Source organism: Culex pipiens, chromosome 3 (genome assembly GCF_016801865.2).
Source record: "Culex pipiens pallens isolate TS chromosome 3, TS_CPP_V2, whole genome shotgun sequence".
Lineage (NCBI taxonomy): Eukaryota > Metazoa > Arthropoda > Insecta > Diptera > Culicidae > Culex > Culex pipiens.
The window spans coordinates 83,060,597-83,076,320 of NC_068939.1; the positions used below are offsets into that span (position 1 = coordinate 83,060,597).

Consider the following 15,724-nt stretch of genomic DNA (forward strand, 5'->3'; position numbering starts at 1 on the left):
TTAGAGTTTTTTTTCCCCCGATTGTATCCATCCATCGACGCCGACCGACCAAGTTGTCCCCGAAATACTTTGCGGAGGGAAACTTTTTTTTTGTTTTGTTCTAATGGATTGGAGTGGGAGGGGGGAAAACTGTATAGAAAATTAAGCTGCCGATGAAATGTGCTGAATATGCAGCAAAATCTAGTTCTACTCGTGGCTGCTTGTTTTTTTGGATGGTATTAGGTTGATTGAATCGGTCAAGGTTATAACTAGTTTCGATACTAAATTGATTGCTTTTTTCTTCTAATTTTCTTACTTGCAGACATGACTGTAAAGTGCAGCTGATGAAGACTTAACAAGTAATGGCTTACCTGAAATTGGAAAGAAGAGAAAAAAATGGTTACTACATAATCACAAAGATGGAATCCAATATTTGATGGAGGTTTTTTATATAACTTCAAACGATGTTTAAATAACATTTTTGTATTTTTGTATTTTTGTTTTTTTTTTGTGTTTTTGTATTTTTGTATTTTTGTATTTCTGTATTCTTGTATTTTTGTATTTTTGTATTTTTGTATTTTTGTATTTTTGTATTTTTGTATTTTTGTATTTTTGTATTTTTGTATTTTTGTATTTTTGTATTTTTGTATTTTTGTATTTTTGTATTTTTGTATTTTTGTATTTTTGTATTTTTGTATTTTTGTATTTTTGTATTTTTGTATTTTTGTATTTTTGTATTTTTGAATTTTTGTATTTTTGTATTTTTGTATTTTTGTATTTTTGTATTTTTGTATTTTTGTATTTTTGTATTATTGTATTTTTGTATTTTTTGTATTTTTGTATTTTTGTATTTTTGTATTTTTGTATTTTTGTATTTTTGTATTTTTGTATTTTTGTATTTTTGTATTTTTGTATTTTTGTATTTTTGTATTTTTGTATTTTTGTATTTTTGTATTTTTGTATTTTTGTATTTTTGTATTTTTGTATTTTTGTATTTTTGTATTTTTGTATTTTTGTATTTTTGTATTTTTGTATTTTTGTATTTTTGTATTTTTGTATTTTTGTATTTTTGTATTTTTGTATTTTTGTATTTTTGTATTTTTGTATTTTTGTATTTTTGTATTTTTGTATTTTTGTATTTTTGTATTTTTGTATTTTTGTATTTTTGTATTTTTGTATTTTTGTATTTTTGTATTTTTGTATTTTTGTATTTTTGTATTTTTGTATTTTTGTATTTTTGTATTTTTGTATTTTTGTATTTTTGTATTTTTGTATTTTTGTATTTTTGTATTTTTGTATTTTTGTATTTTTGTATTTTTGTATTTTTGTATTTTTGTATTTTTGTATTTTTGTATTTTTGTATTTTTGTATTTTTGTATTTTTGTATTTTTGTATTTTTGTATTTTTGTATTTTTGTATTTTTGTATTTTTGTATTTTTGTATTTTTGTATTTTTGTATTTTTGTATTTTTGTATTTTTGTATTTTTGTATTTTTGTATTTTTGTATTTTTGTATTTTTGTATTTTTGTATTTTTGTATTTTTGTATTTTTGTATTTTTGTATTTTTGTATTTTTGTATTTTTGTATTTTTGTATTTTTGTGTTTTTGTATTTTTGTATTTTTGTATTTTTGTATTTTTGTATTTTTGTATTTTTGTATTTTTGTATTTTTGTATTTTTGTATTTTTGTATTTTTGTATTTTTGTATTTTTGTATTTTTGTATTTTTGTATTTTTGTATTTTTGTCAAAATCTACATTCTCTGTTCGATAGCCCTTCTTTTAAGAAAGCAACATAAAACATTGCTATTTATAAATATTTGCTTTATTGCACTGTCACTTTCCTCTGGTCTTGCCCGGTCAGTTTTCCAATTTTTCACTCCCAATTCGTCATCGCCCCATTACGCTCACATCAAAACACATCGCCGGCAACACACCGATATCGGTTTCACCGAAAAGGGTTGGCGCGAGAGCAAGTAATTTTAATTAGCTTAGAGGAGCCACTCCTTCTAAGCGAGCGGTGCCGAAGTTGACTTGTACAAACTGCACCGAAAGCACCATCCTGACACAAGAAATCGCTCACAACTTTGGCGCGACTGTGTCATGATTAAAATTGCAATTCACCGCATTTTCATGAATAACGACTAGAAATTGTTTTCTCGTGTAGACGACGTAGGTTGGTGGGTTGACAACAGCAAAAAAAATCGTTAAACTATTTCACATCAGAGACTCCTAGAGTTGGCCGATCCTCTGGTTTGCGTTCAAGCGCACAGTGTTGCGCAGGCGCGAACCGATCTCTCTTCTGGGCTAAACGTACTAATGTGTCAATTTCATTAGCGACTCCCTAGAGAAGGAGCCAGAGGAAGAAAATCAAATATAGCGCCAACATTTGCGTTCGAGCAGTAGCAACATTAGCTGTGATGTGTGTCGTGATTTGGACACTTAGCGGTACTCTTTGGGGAAATTTGCCCAAGACTTTGAAGTGATCAAGTGATTTTTCAACACTGAACTGCGGCCATCTAGAAAACTAGAATTCCCTGTAGGATTAATTTGGGTTTTGTAATGAAATAATAGAAGGCCGAGAGGATAACTCAACCAAATTGAAATGTTAAAATAGGGCATATCAGCAAAAAATAGAGGAGAAAAGCAACTCGCGACAACATTTTGAGGATAGGAAATTTGACAGGTATGATTTTCATAAAGTATTCGCCTCCTTTTCTCTCCCACAGAAAACTGGGGACAATGTAGCTGTCAAACTAGGCCAAACTGTTGAGTGACTTTAACAGTTTGGCCTAGTTTGACAGCTACATTGTCCCCAGTTTTCTGTGGGAGAGAAAAGGAGACGAATATGAAATGAAAATCATACCTGTCAAAATTCCTAGCCTCAAAATTTGGTCGCTAGTTGCTTTTCTCCTCTATACAGTCATCCCACATATTCGGAACACCCACAAATTCGGAACACTTTTGTGATAATTTGTCAATATTATGCCTAATGCAACTATTCTGAGTGCATAATTGGCAAAGGGAGCGCGTGGTCGTAAAAAAATATTCGGAGTGAAAAGTGATTTTTTTTTGTGTGTGCTTTTTGTTTCGCATTTTTGTCGTGAATTGTGCGTTGCGAGGAGAAGATTACCCTCTGAAAATGCAGCGTCATCAGTGCATAATTGGCAAAGGGAGCGGGTGGTCGTAAAAAAATATTCGGAGTGAAAAGTGATTTTTTTTTGTGTGTGCCTTTTGTTTCGCATTTTTGTCGTGAATTGTGATATAGTTTTCGATAAAAACGATCCGAGTTCGTTAGGTTTATCGCGTAACAAAATTATTTTGATTCATCAAGAACGTCGTGTGGTGCGCTAGTCTTTTTTGTGTTGAAAAGACCTTCCCATAGCTCCGTAGCTCGGAGGGCTCGACGTCGGTTGTTTGTGTGTTAAGCCCTCTCCATAGCATCGTAGCTCGAGAGGCAACGAAAATCAATACCTTATCTAGCTAATAGAAAGAAGATAGGAAGGCACTTGATGATTGAGTTCGTCGCGTCTATTCCGTAACAAATTCATGAACTAAATGATTATATAATTAAAAATCAGACTACGCTATCATTGCAGCATTGCGTTTAACACCTCATACTATAAACAAATATTATTTGGTTTTATCTTTCCACAGCCGGCTGTCTAAGATTAAACCATTTCATTAAAAATTTAACAACAGTTAAACGGGAAATGTCTCATCCGCAGCATCCGATTGCTTGCCTTGAGAATAAAACATAATACCTTTCAACAAACACTATGATTTTGGGTCGCATCATCATCTTCTATGATGAATCCTGACCAAACACCCTATCCTACTAACCAATTTTCAGGTTCCTGGCGCTTGTGGGGTGTAAGCACAGAGTAAATCAGCTGCCCTAGTAGCAACCTGCGCTAACTAACATTCCCGTCCCTTAAAATCGAGATCTACAAACTGACATGGCGGGCGCCGTTGGTGGCCAATGACTGTTACCTATTCGCAACTGATCTTGCTTTAGCAATCATGGTGTTTTATCTTTTCAGCGCATTCATACATGCTGTTGATAAGGGAAACACCACTAGATCGTCGAAGCCTATGATCAGTAGTGCTGAAAGGATATTACGGTTCTGTTCAGCAACGGAGGGGCAACCATGGGTGATCTCTCATGCTCATGCTCATGCTCTCATTATGCCTAATGCAACTATTCTGTCGATCCTGCTATTTTTAGGACCGTTATTTGGGCATTCTCTTGCTATTTCGCTAGTAAAAGTAGTACTTTTTGAACAAAAAACCTCATTTCAAGACTATTTTATCCAGAGCAGCAAAACACTGACTCCAAATGGCTTGTTCCATAATTGTGGGATGTTATTGTACCACCCACAATTGTGGAACACCTGAATTCAACTGATATTTTCACAAAAATGTTATCAGACCATTCATAAAACATAACTAAGCATGAGTTTTATTGGTTTCAGAGTGTGTAGTCATTATTTTGTGAAAAATATGTACTCCTGGAGAAAAAAAAAGGTTGTTTACATCGTAAGAAAAAGGTGATCAAAATTTGTGGATTTCAAGGGTAAATGTTTTTCTTCAAAAACTTGATATAAAACGTAAAAATGTACAGCCGGTCTATACATCAATCGAATCATCGCAAAAAAAGCATTCACATGAAGGTAAAAGCAAGTAATTATGTTCAATTATCGATTTTCTACGATTTGTTGAACATTGGCCGATCTGTAAACTGTTCCGAATATGTGGGATGACTGTACAATAAAGACTCACTTCTCAACATCGGCACTTTTGTTTAATGGATGATGTTTTTGGAAAAAAAACTCGCACTTTTTGACAATTTGGCAGTTTGCCTGCCTTGATTGTTTGCTTGCATTTGTTTGCATTCAGTCTGCATACTTTTTTGACAAACTGTCAAACACAAAAAAGTGCGAGTTTAATTGTTTGTTTGTTTGTCATATTCTAATACCTGCTTAATGAACAATTTGTCATCAACCGAATAATTGCCTTTTTCGAGCTCAACATCCTCTCAAATTTTCATCAAGTGTGACAATTTGATTCAAAAGTAACAACTGTTTAATCAACTTGTTTTGAATCCCTTAAAAAATGTGAGGGCCGATATTGCGACTTTCGCCAGCATGGTTTGTTTACAATTTTATCCGTTCAAATTTGCCTATAATGAGGTCACAGAACTCGAGTTTGATGTTTAAAATAAGATTTTTTTTTAATAAATCATGATTCGATTATCTGATGTTCAATTCCCAAGGATAATCGAAATATCGCATCGGATAATATGCCTTCGGATAATCAATTCTGGATGATATTTGAAAAATTTATGAAAAAATCTCAGGGTTGTTACGGGAGAGTCGAAAAAAAATCCGCGCCGACCTAAAATCCGAAACCGCGCAAAATCCACGCAATATAAAAAAATATCGCGACCAACCTTTAAGAAATTTTATGTTTTAATTTAGAAAAAACTAATTATTTGATTTAAAAAACTCGTTTTATGTTTAATGGCTCCAAAAGAATGAAAGCATGAAAAAAATCTTCAAAATAGAAAATACAATATAAAATTTGACTTCTAAAATTTAACCTAATAATTAAATCAAAATCTAAAATTAAAATATGATATAATTTTAAATTTCGAAAGTCTAAATATTCAAAATCTAAGAATTTTTATACAGTTTGTAATCCAAAATCCTCGCTAAAATTTCACTCCGAAAGAAATTTAATTTACGATATATTTAAAATAATGTCTTCTTATTATTTCAAAATCTTTTACATAAAATAGGTCTTCAAAAATTGTGGAATTCAAGAATTTAAGAACTAAGAATTTAAAAATAAAAACATTTAAGAATTTAGGAATTTAAGAACTTACGAATTTAAGAATTTAAGAATTTAAGAATTTAAGAACTTAAGAACTTAAGAATTTAAGAATTTAGGAATTCAAGAATTTAAGAACTTAAGAACTTAAGAATTTAAGAATTTAGGAATTTAAGAATTTAATAATTTAAGAGTTTAAAAATTTTAGAATTTAAGAATTTAAGAATTTAGGAATTTTTAGAATTTAATAATTGAGGATTTTAGAATTTTAGAATTTATAAGCTTAAGAATTCTAAAATTATTTTGGATTTGAGATTTTTTTTCTATATTGTTTTGAATTTGATATTTTTTAGTTTTTGAATTTTTACTTTTTAATTTTGATTTTTTCAAAATTTTCAAATTTTCGATTACTCAAATTTTTGATATTTTGAATTTCAGATTGCTAAAATTTTGAATTGCTTCTTATTTTGTAAATTACAATTTTAGAAATTTCAAAAAAAATAATATGATTTTGATTTTTTTTGTTGTAATAAAAACCATTAAAACAATTTTTTTTTTCGAATTTTTGAATTTCTGAAGCTTTGAATTTGGAATGTTCTGATCTTTTTACTTCGCCAAGAACGGTGAAATTTAGAAAAAAAAATATTTCTACCGATTAAATTCCATTCCCAAATTCGAAAGTGGAGGACAGCTTCTGTTACGTCCAATCAAGCTCATATTTGGCTCCCACCAGAACAAGCCCCAATAATAGTTTTTGTTACACATTCTAATGTCTATATCTTCTGGAAAAGTTTGTAATATTTGGTTTACAAAATTAAAAATTGAATAAATCCAGTATAAAATTTAAAATAAATAAGGTTAAAAATCATTACTCAAAACTCAAAAGAAATTAAATATTCAGATTCGGATATGTTAAGAAATGACAAGAAACATATAAAAAATAACTTCTACATAATCTTCATCTTCATTTTTCGACGTTTCGTACTAAGAAAATTCAAACAAACATTTTCAGAAGAAAATTCAATTAATAAAAATTATTAAATTCTTGCACTCAAAGGAAAAAACAAATTATCTTAATTCCTGATAATATTTTTCTTCATAACTTGAAAGTAATTCCATCTCTCTCAATTAATTTATTTATCAAAATTGCCATCCATGCGAAATCCGCGCCTGAGCAAAATTAGCTAGCAAATCCGCGCTATCCGCGCGAAACGCGCCATCCGCGCCGTCCGTAACAACCCTGAAGGTTGCTTAAAAATTTATGAAATTCACCATTAAAAAAAACAAAAACTCAACAATATAAATGAATACAAGAATTCAGTTTTTTCACTAAAGATCACCCGATTTCACTGAAACTTTGTAGACATGTTATGCTACGCTTATATAAGCCATTTTTTTGTATATGAGCAACTCTCTACGAAATCGGCCGATTTCGACCATTTTTATTTTTTGTATTTTTTTATTTGACTCAAACTTTGTGGGGGCCTTCCTTATACCCAAATATGATATTTTGTGTCATTGGTTCACCCATACAAGTCTCCATACAATTTTGGCAGCTGTCCATACAAAAATGGTATGTAAAAATTCAAACAGCTGTAACTTTTGAGTGAATTTTCTGATCAATTTGGTGTCTTCGGCAAAGTTGTAGGTATTGTTGAGGACTTTTGAGAAAAAAATAGGTACACGGAAAAAAAAAATTGAGGATTTTTTTATCAACTTTTTTTTCACTTAAACTTAATTTTCCAAAATACGTATTTTTTGATTTTTGAGATTTTTTGATATGTTTTAGGGGACAAAAATCCGCAACTTTTGAGCTATAGAGAAACATGGTCAAAAAATCTGCCGCCGAGTTATGATTTTTTGAAAAAATAGTGATTTTTGGAAAAAATCGAAGTTTCATGCAAAAACAAGTTTGACATTATTTTTTAATGCAAAATTAAATTTACAATCGAAAAGTACTTTACATATTTTTTGATAAAGGGCTCCGTTTTCTAGATATAGCCACCGAATGTTTGATTTTAGCGAAATATTTGCAGTTTTTCAATTTTTAAAAATAGTGACCATGAGTGACCATTTCTAAAAATATTTTTTTTTAAAAGTTCAGAAAATTTGCTATAAAATTGTCTAAGAGACATTGAAGATTGGACCTTTGGTTGCTGAGATACAGCGGCTTAAAAAAAAAGAAACACGAAAATTGAAGTTTTCTAAGTCTCACCCAAACAGCCCACCATTTTCTAATGACGATATCTCAACAACTAATGGTCCGATTTTCAATGTTAATATATGAAACATTCGTGAAATTTTCCGATCTTTTCGAAAAAAATATTATGAAAAATCTTAAATTAAGACTAGCATTTTCAATGGACATAATATTCAATATTTGGCCCTTTTAAAATGTTAGTCTTGATTTAAAAATTTTCAAAATATTTTTTTCGAAGAGATCGGAAAATTTCACGATTGTTTCATGTATTAACATTGAAAATCGGACCATTAATTGCTGAGATATCGTCATTAGAAAATGGTGGGCTGTTTGGGTGAGACTTAGAAAACTTCAATTTTCGTGTTTCTTCTTTTTAAGCCGCTGTATCTCAGCAACCAGAGGTCCAATCTTCAATGTCTCTTAGACAATTTTATAGAAAATTTTCAGAACTTTTCAAAAAAAATATTTTTAGAAATGGTCACTCATGGTCACTATTTTTAAAGATTTAAAAACTGCAAATAATTCGCTAAAATAAAACTTTCCGTGGCTATATCGAGAAAACGGAGCCCTTTATCAAAAAATATGTAAAGTACTTTTCGATTGTAAATTCAATTTTGCATTAAAAAATAATGTCAAACTTGTTTTTGCATGAAACTTCGATTTTTTCCAAAAATCACTATTTTTTCAAAAAATCATAACTTGGCGGCAGTTTTTTTGACCATGTTTCTCTATGGCTCAAAAGTTGCGGATTTTTGTCCCCTAAAACATATCAAAAAATCTCGAAAATCAAAAAATACGTATTTTGGAAAATTGAGTTTTAGTAAAAAAAAAATTGATAAAAAAATCCTCAAATTTTTTTTTCCGTGTACCTATTTTTTTCTCAAAAGTCCTCAACAATACCTACAACTTTGCCGAAGACACCAAATTGATCAGAAAATTCATTCAAAAGTTACAGCTGTTTGAATATTTACATACCATTTTTGTATGGACAGCTGCCAAAATTGTATGGAGACTTGTATGGGTGAACCAATGACACAAAATAGCATATTTGGGTATAGGGAAGGCCCCCACAAAGTTTGAGCCAAATCAAAAAATACAAATAAAATCCATTTCCGGTTTTGGTAGAGAATTGCTCATATGGAGCCAGTTTCACTCGATATCTACTTTTGAGAAAGGCGTTAGAGTTTTAGATATTTTTGTATTCCGTAATTTAAATATTGCTGTAACTCGAAGCCGTTGCATCGTATCAAAAAGTGGTCAAAGACAAACTTCTAGGAAATTTGGAGGGCTTTTTGAAAAAAAATACACTGAAAGAAAAAAAACACTCCACTTTTATGAGACTTTTTGATTTTTAAGTTTTGATGTAACGATTTTTTTGTTCAGATTTTTTGTGAAAATAGCTTAAGATGTTACAAAAAGTCTACATAAAAGTCTTCATATTGATCATTGTCCTAAGTCCAATCCTTGTGAAGTTATAGCGGGTTAAAAAATCAAAATTTGAAAAAATAGTTTTTTTTATGGTGATTGGCGATTTCTATAAGACAGACTAGATTTTTCAGTCTCGAAAATATTTTTACCGGACAATTTGACAATTTTTCAAAATAACTTGTTTTTTTGTGATTAAAGCTAATTCACTATCCAGGTTACTATACTACACTGAAAAAAATATTCTGTTTTCAGTTATAACTAGGCTTAGTGATTTTTCACGCTAAAAAATTGCAAATTTCACGGGGACCTTAATTTTAAAACACCAAATTTCACGGAAATTTCGCGGAACGTGAAAAATGTTAAAATAACTATCAAAATCTTATGTTAAACATACAGAAACTACTTTTTTTGCTTAATTATACATTGTTTTCAATAAAAATTTAAAATTCTTAACGTTCAACGTGGCACTAAAAAAAACTTTTAGTAATTTAAAAAAAAATCCATTTGGTTTATGGATGGGCTCTCTATATCTACTTTGAAACTAAAATGTAGGGCATGCAAATTATCATTAATTGAGCTGCTTTTTTAATGTTCGACTAATATAGCTAAACAGTTTTCGCTGATTTGCTACTATTTTATCCTTTACATTTTATTGAAATTCATATCAAAGCCAAATTCAACAAAACAACTTTAACTTTTTTGTGTCATTTTGCCCAGTTGAACATATTTTTAGAGTTTTCATCGCACTTTTCAAAAACTAAATTTAAAATCGATAGGCAAAAGTAATTTAATCTGTAACGAAATCTTCAAAATTTTATTCAAAATCCGAACAGAAAACAAACATTTTTTTAAAATTTCCACGGGAGCCATCCACCCAAATATTTAAATATCGTGAAAATTAAACAGGTGAAATTTTCTTAAAGGTGACTTTAAAGATAAAAAAAAACTGAATAGAAAAAAACTAACTAATAAATATTAATTTAATGTTGAATAACCAAGCATGAATCTTTTAACATCTTTTAAAATTAATGAAAATATTGCTAAATTAATTTAGTTTCCTAACTAAAATTTATGAAATATTTTTTAGAGTATCAAATAAAGAGCAATCTGTTTTCTCAATATGTTTCTTTGCTCTGATGAATTAGAATTTTTCTATCTGTTTTTTTTGCACCTCCGTTTACTCATTGGCCGGAGGAAAAGGGAAAGACGACTTTTCAATTCAATTCAATTAGTTTTTATTAGTAAATAATCAATTCACAATTTCGTAATTCTTATAACCTAATAGAGTTTTGGAGTACCTTTCAACTATGATTTGTACTATAGTTCATTTTGATGTAATTGGATATTCTAACAATGGATTTGCCAACAGAAGGAAAAATTATTTTAAAAAAACCTTCTAAATTTGCTAAGGAAAAGGATAGAGATAGAAAAGCTTAAAACTAGATCACAGTTTGTTTTGTCTTTTGACGTCGAAAAACTTCGCTGCACAAGGCAGCTTATCCGTTGTAGATATACTTCATCATAAGCTCACTCAGAGCTTGGAATTGTTCTGCCTTGTTCCGGCAGGCACGAAAGCGCGTGAGCATCTCTCCAGCAAGAGCGAAAAACTCGGGAAGCGTGAAGAGATCATCTCCGGTAACGTCTGCTTGTCCCGGTGAAGTACCGCTCCCAGAAGCGGCTACTCTAGCGTACGAACCTCCCCAACCGGGAGGGAACGCTGGGTTGGTCGGTGGAACCGCTCCGCCGCCAGCTGCTGCAGCGTTCGTGCTCGAAGTCTTTGGAGGTTGGCGGGACGCTGGCGCTTTCTTCTTCTTGTCCTGCTCCTCGAGGTACTTTTTCCGCGCGGCACAGCCACGGAAATTCGCCGTGTGGTTTCCACCACAGTTCGCACACTTGACGCGCGCTTTGTGCTGCTGGGCGTTTTCCCCCAGCTGGTCTTTCCGCGGAAGATTGCACCTTTCGGTGAAGTGGGTCTCACCGCACTTAACGCACCGGGGCGGAAGATTACAGTTTCTTGAACCGTGTCCGAATTTTTGACAGCGGTGGCATTGCGCTGCGTCGGTCGGATTCTTCGTGTAGAATCGCCACGTCACGAAGAAGCCGTCCAGTGCTTTGATCTGCCGTAGGTCCTGGATTTTGACCGACCCACGATCGAAGTACAGGAGGTACAATGTGTACGTACCTGTCACCGTTGTCGATTTCGAGAGCACCTTAACCTCTCGAGGCTTAACCTTGACGCCCGACAGGTGTTCTTCCAGGTCGGAGATCGGGCGGTCCGGATATCCCTGAAGGACGATCTTCACTGGGACCTTCTCTGCTGGGTCAAATGTGAAGAATTTGAAGTTTCGCAACTTCAACTTCTTCACTACCAAGTCGAAATTCTGTTTTTTATGCGTAATCACTTGCACCGAAGTTTTACTAATTTTAAGACAATATTGGAGTCCCTCAAGCAACTCGTCAACATCGTCCGCCAACGTATCCAAAACAAAAATTGGAGGTGGTCGTCGTTCCTTCGGAGAGTTACACTTTTTCTGCTTTCCTTGCTTGCGCGCAAGTTCATCATCGTCATCGTCGTCGCCAGCACTGCTGCTGTCACTGGCGGTGTTGTTTTCTTCTCCACTCAGCATCTCAAATTCGTTGCTGGTGGGAACGTTGGAAGTGGTTGTTGTCGTAGTGCTGGTGGACTGCTGCTGCTGCTGCTGGTCGGAAGTACTTCCGGATGCCCGGGTCGATTGTCTCGTCCGTACTGGGGACTCACGTGGACGGTATGACACGTGTAAAAAAGAAGGATCGGTGACGTCACCGGGCACGCTCCCGTGCGCGATGGCGGTCGATGCGGCGTTGGTATGTTTACCTTTCTGCACTCTGCCGGTAGATGAACTTCGCGGGTTTTTCGAGGCCGCACTCGAACTGCCACGGCCACGGCCGGCCCTTGGCATGCTGGAGCAGCAAACTCGCGGGTAAACACTGTTAATTACGGCGAAAAAATCGAAAAGTTTGAGGAGCTCCGAACAGTTGACTGTTGCTGGCTGGTGTTGCCAGTCCCGATGGAAAAGAAAGACGACTTCTTTCACTGAATGTTACTTTAAAAAAAAATTGTTTGCTTTTAATTGATTTCTAAAAAAATCAATAAAATTTAAAGAAAAAAAAACTGTGCAATCTTTAAAAAAAAATATCACAATTCACTTGTTTAATCTAATTCACATGTTTCGGTTGAAAAAGACAGAGTTTGTAAAAAAAAAAAACGTGAATATTTTTTTTCTTTGACTGATTTTTTGTTAACATCGTTAAAGTTTTCGCAGCATTCACTTCTTAGTAAATGTTGTATCAATTTCATGTTAATGTTGGTTTTGCTAACATTTTTTAAATGGTTCATATCACATATTTCAATTGAAAACTAATAAAATTTAAGTCTTTTATGAATGAAATTTTGATTATATTATTATTTTAAAGAATTGGTCTGAGAAAAATTGATAAATTTCACGGGATTTCACGGAAATCTTCAAATTTCACGAATTTCACGCTGTCCGCGAAATCGTGAAAATTCACTAACCCTAGTTATAACCATTAATAGCTTATATCTGTAAGCCCATAATTCAAATTGAAAAGTGGTCAAAGACAATCTTATGGGAAATTGGACGAGCTTTCCGGTAAAAATATTTTCGAGACTGAAAAATCAAGTCTGTCATATAGAAATTGCCAAACACCATTAAAAAACCTATTTTTTCATTAATTTTATTTTTTAAACCGCTATAACTTTACAAGGATTGGACTTAGGACAATGGTCAATATGAAGACTTTTATGTAAAATTGTCTAGAGAATCGACTCTCGTATTCGGTTTTTGAAAATTTTGATGTTTAGAGCACTTTTGAAAAAAAAAAAACAGTTTCAGTAAATGATTTTTGTATTTTTTAGGTGAGTTGCTCCATCCTGCATTTTCGTGAGTCTTTTTGTAATATCTTAGGCTATTTTCACAAATATTTGGAACGAAAAAAAATCGCGGGCTCACCTTCAAATTTGACTTTTAAACTTAAAAATCCAAAAATCTCATAAAGGTGGATTGTTTTTTTTCTTTTAGTGTATTTTTCGGAAAGCCCATCAAATTTCCTACAAGTTTGTCTTTGACCACTTTTTTATACGATTCAACGGCTTCGAGATACAGCAATATTTAAATTACGTAACAAAAAAATATTTAAAACACAAACGCCCTTCTCAAATGTCTTTATCGAGTGTAACTGGCTCCATGTACACAAAAATGGCTTATATAAGCGTAGGATAACATGTCTACAAAGTTTCATAGAAATCGGAGAGTGTCGAGAAAAAAGTACCTTAAAAATTCCTGTTTTGGGCTGGATTTACTCAAAGGCAAAATTGAATAATAAGATAACTTTTTGATTTTCTGTGATTTTAACCATCTAACGCCGATTTTTTTTGGCTCGATGTTTGAGTTGATAGGCCAAAACTCTCAGCTGTTTCAAATTTGCAAGCATAAATTTACAAGGTCACTCCACTCGGCTGAGATTCTTTCACTTTCACTAACTTTGATAGGATTCCAGCCTCGCTGAAGGGTTCGACGACCCACTTTCGTCCTATACATCGCATCAACCAGCATCCCCCGAAACCCCTGAGCCGGTGTCGCTTTTTGCAAACTTTGAGTTCAAAATTTCTCTTTCGATTCTTCACCGGTGGCGAACCAGCTTGTTGTTTCCGACTGTCCGCGGTTACGTGATGCCTTTACCTTTTTTTTTGCTGCAGAAATTTTGTACTTTCCGGCGCTTTTGCAGCCAAACTTCAAGCAAGCACATTCGAATTGTACTCGGAGAAAAACACACATCTCGTATGGAGGCTCAAGAAAAAAAACAAGCAAAATAAAGGGGGAAAACTGGAGTAGCCACCAGCAGCACTTGTTTCATTTTTGCAAAACGATCGCGATGCTGAAAGTGGTTAAACAAGATCGTGGGCATCCGCTGAGCAACAAGAAAACAGCAGTTCGGGCAGATGTTGAAGGTATATTGACGGAAATGCTTGGAGCGTAAGGGTAAATGGGAGAATTCGCAACTTGTACCTTAAACCAATCATGAGGGGATATGTGTTGCGTAACAAGACAATAACTTTGCATTTTTTTAGGATTTATTATGGGGCTATTGCACGAACTTTATTTTAAAAAATTGCACCATAACAATTTTAAGTAGCAATAGAAGCTTAAGTTTGAATTCTTTCAAGCAAAAAAACATAACTTTGGCGCCAAACTTGATTTGAACCAGCCACTGATAACAAACCCACATCACTTTCCTCACTAAGAATGCAAACAAAAAGGTTGAACACCGGCCAAATTCTTCATCTCGCGCAACACACATTGATTTTCCACCGGACGCAGGAAAAACGTGAATTTTCCCCTCAAAGAAAAAACTACACCGCCACACTGACTGTGCTGGGTGGAATGTTTAATTTTAACATCCTTTAGCTGTTCTTTTTTGCCTTCGCCGCCAACTTCTTACATGTGTCTGTCTTTATTTATTTATTTACTTATTTACTTACGCACAGTTTTTCTCTGCCTTTCGCAAAAAGTCGGTTCCTTTCTTCAGAAACGGTTTCTTTCCCTCCTGTTGCCTCGGGAACGAAATAAATGTGACCAGACCCGACCGCATATGAAGTAATTGTGCTTTTTTCATAAACCTTTTTTTTTACTTGTCTGTGTTGTTCCGTTTCGGCATGTCTGGCTGACTGTAAAGTCACGAAAAAAACTGTGACTTGCTGGTTGACGACCGCCCGGCGATGACCAGGGCCGAGGAATTGATTTACGCGCTCGTCGACAAGTCGCGGACTAGCGCGGCCAAGTGAGGACGCAGATTCTAGCTTGTTTTTTATTGCAGCAAATCAGCGCAAAAAATGAAAGAAAAAAAAACGCCACCTGATGCAGTAAGCGGATGAGAGTGTGAAGTCATTGGTTTGTATGAGGGGTTTGCTGGCTACGGACGATGGGGACGGACCACGAAGGAAAATATAAATTTGTTTTTAAATCTCTTTAACAAAATTTTCTTCCACATCTTTTTATGTTTTCACTTTTGAACAAGTTTTTGTGTTACTTTACTTCTCATGGTTTTTGGTAATAAATTGGGATTTTTTTCACGATTTTTAATTTTTTGACTTGGATGTCCAAATAAGCTATTTTCCTTACTTTTCTCGAATGTTCAAAACCTCAAATAATAGGCATTTCCTTCTCAATGGATGTTTGCCAAGCGTCAAAAACTGCTTTATAATCAAGTCAACACTCACCATGGAACAAT

The 15,724-nt window shown here is 33.4% G+C and overlaps 1 protein-coding gene across 4 annotated transcripts in view; it reads right to left on the bottom strand.

Moving 5' to 3' along the window:
* Positions 1-15,724, bottom strand: part of LOC120423173 (amphiphysin) — a 134,600-nt gene that overhangs the window by 108,035 nt on the left and 10,841 nt on the right. The gene's annotated exons all lie outside the window — the stretch shown is intronic.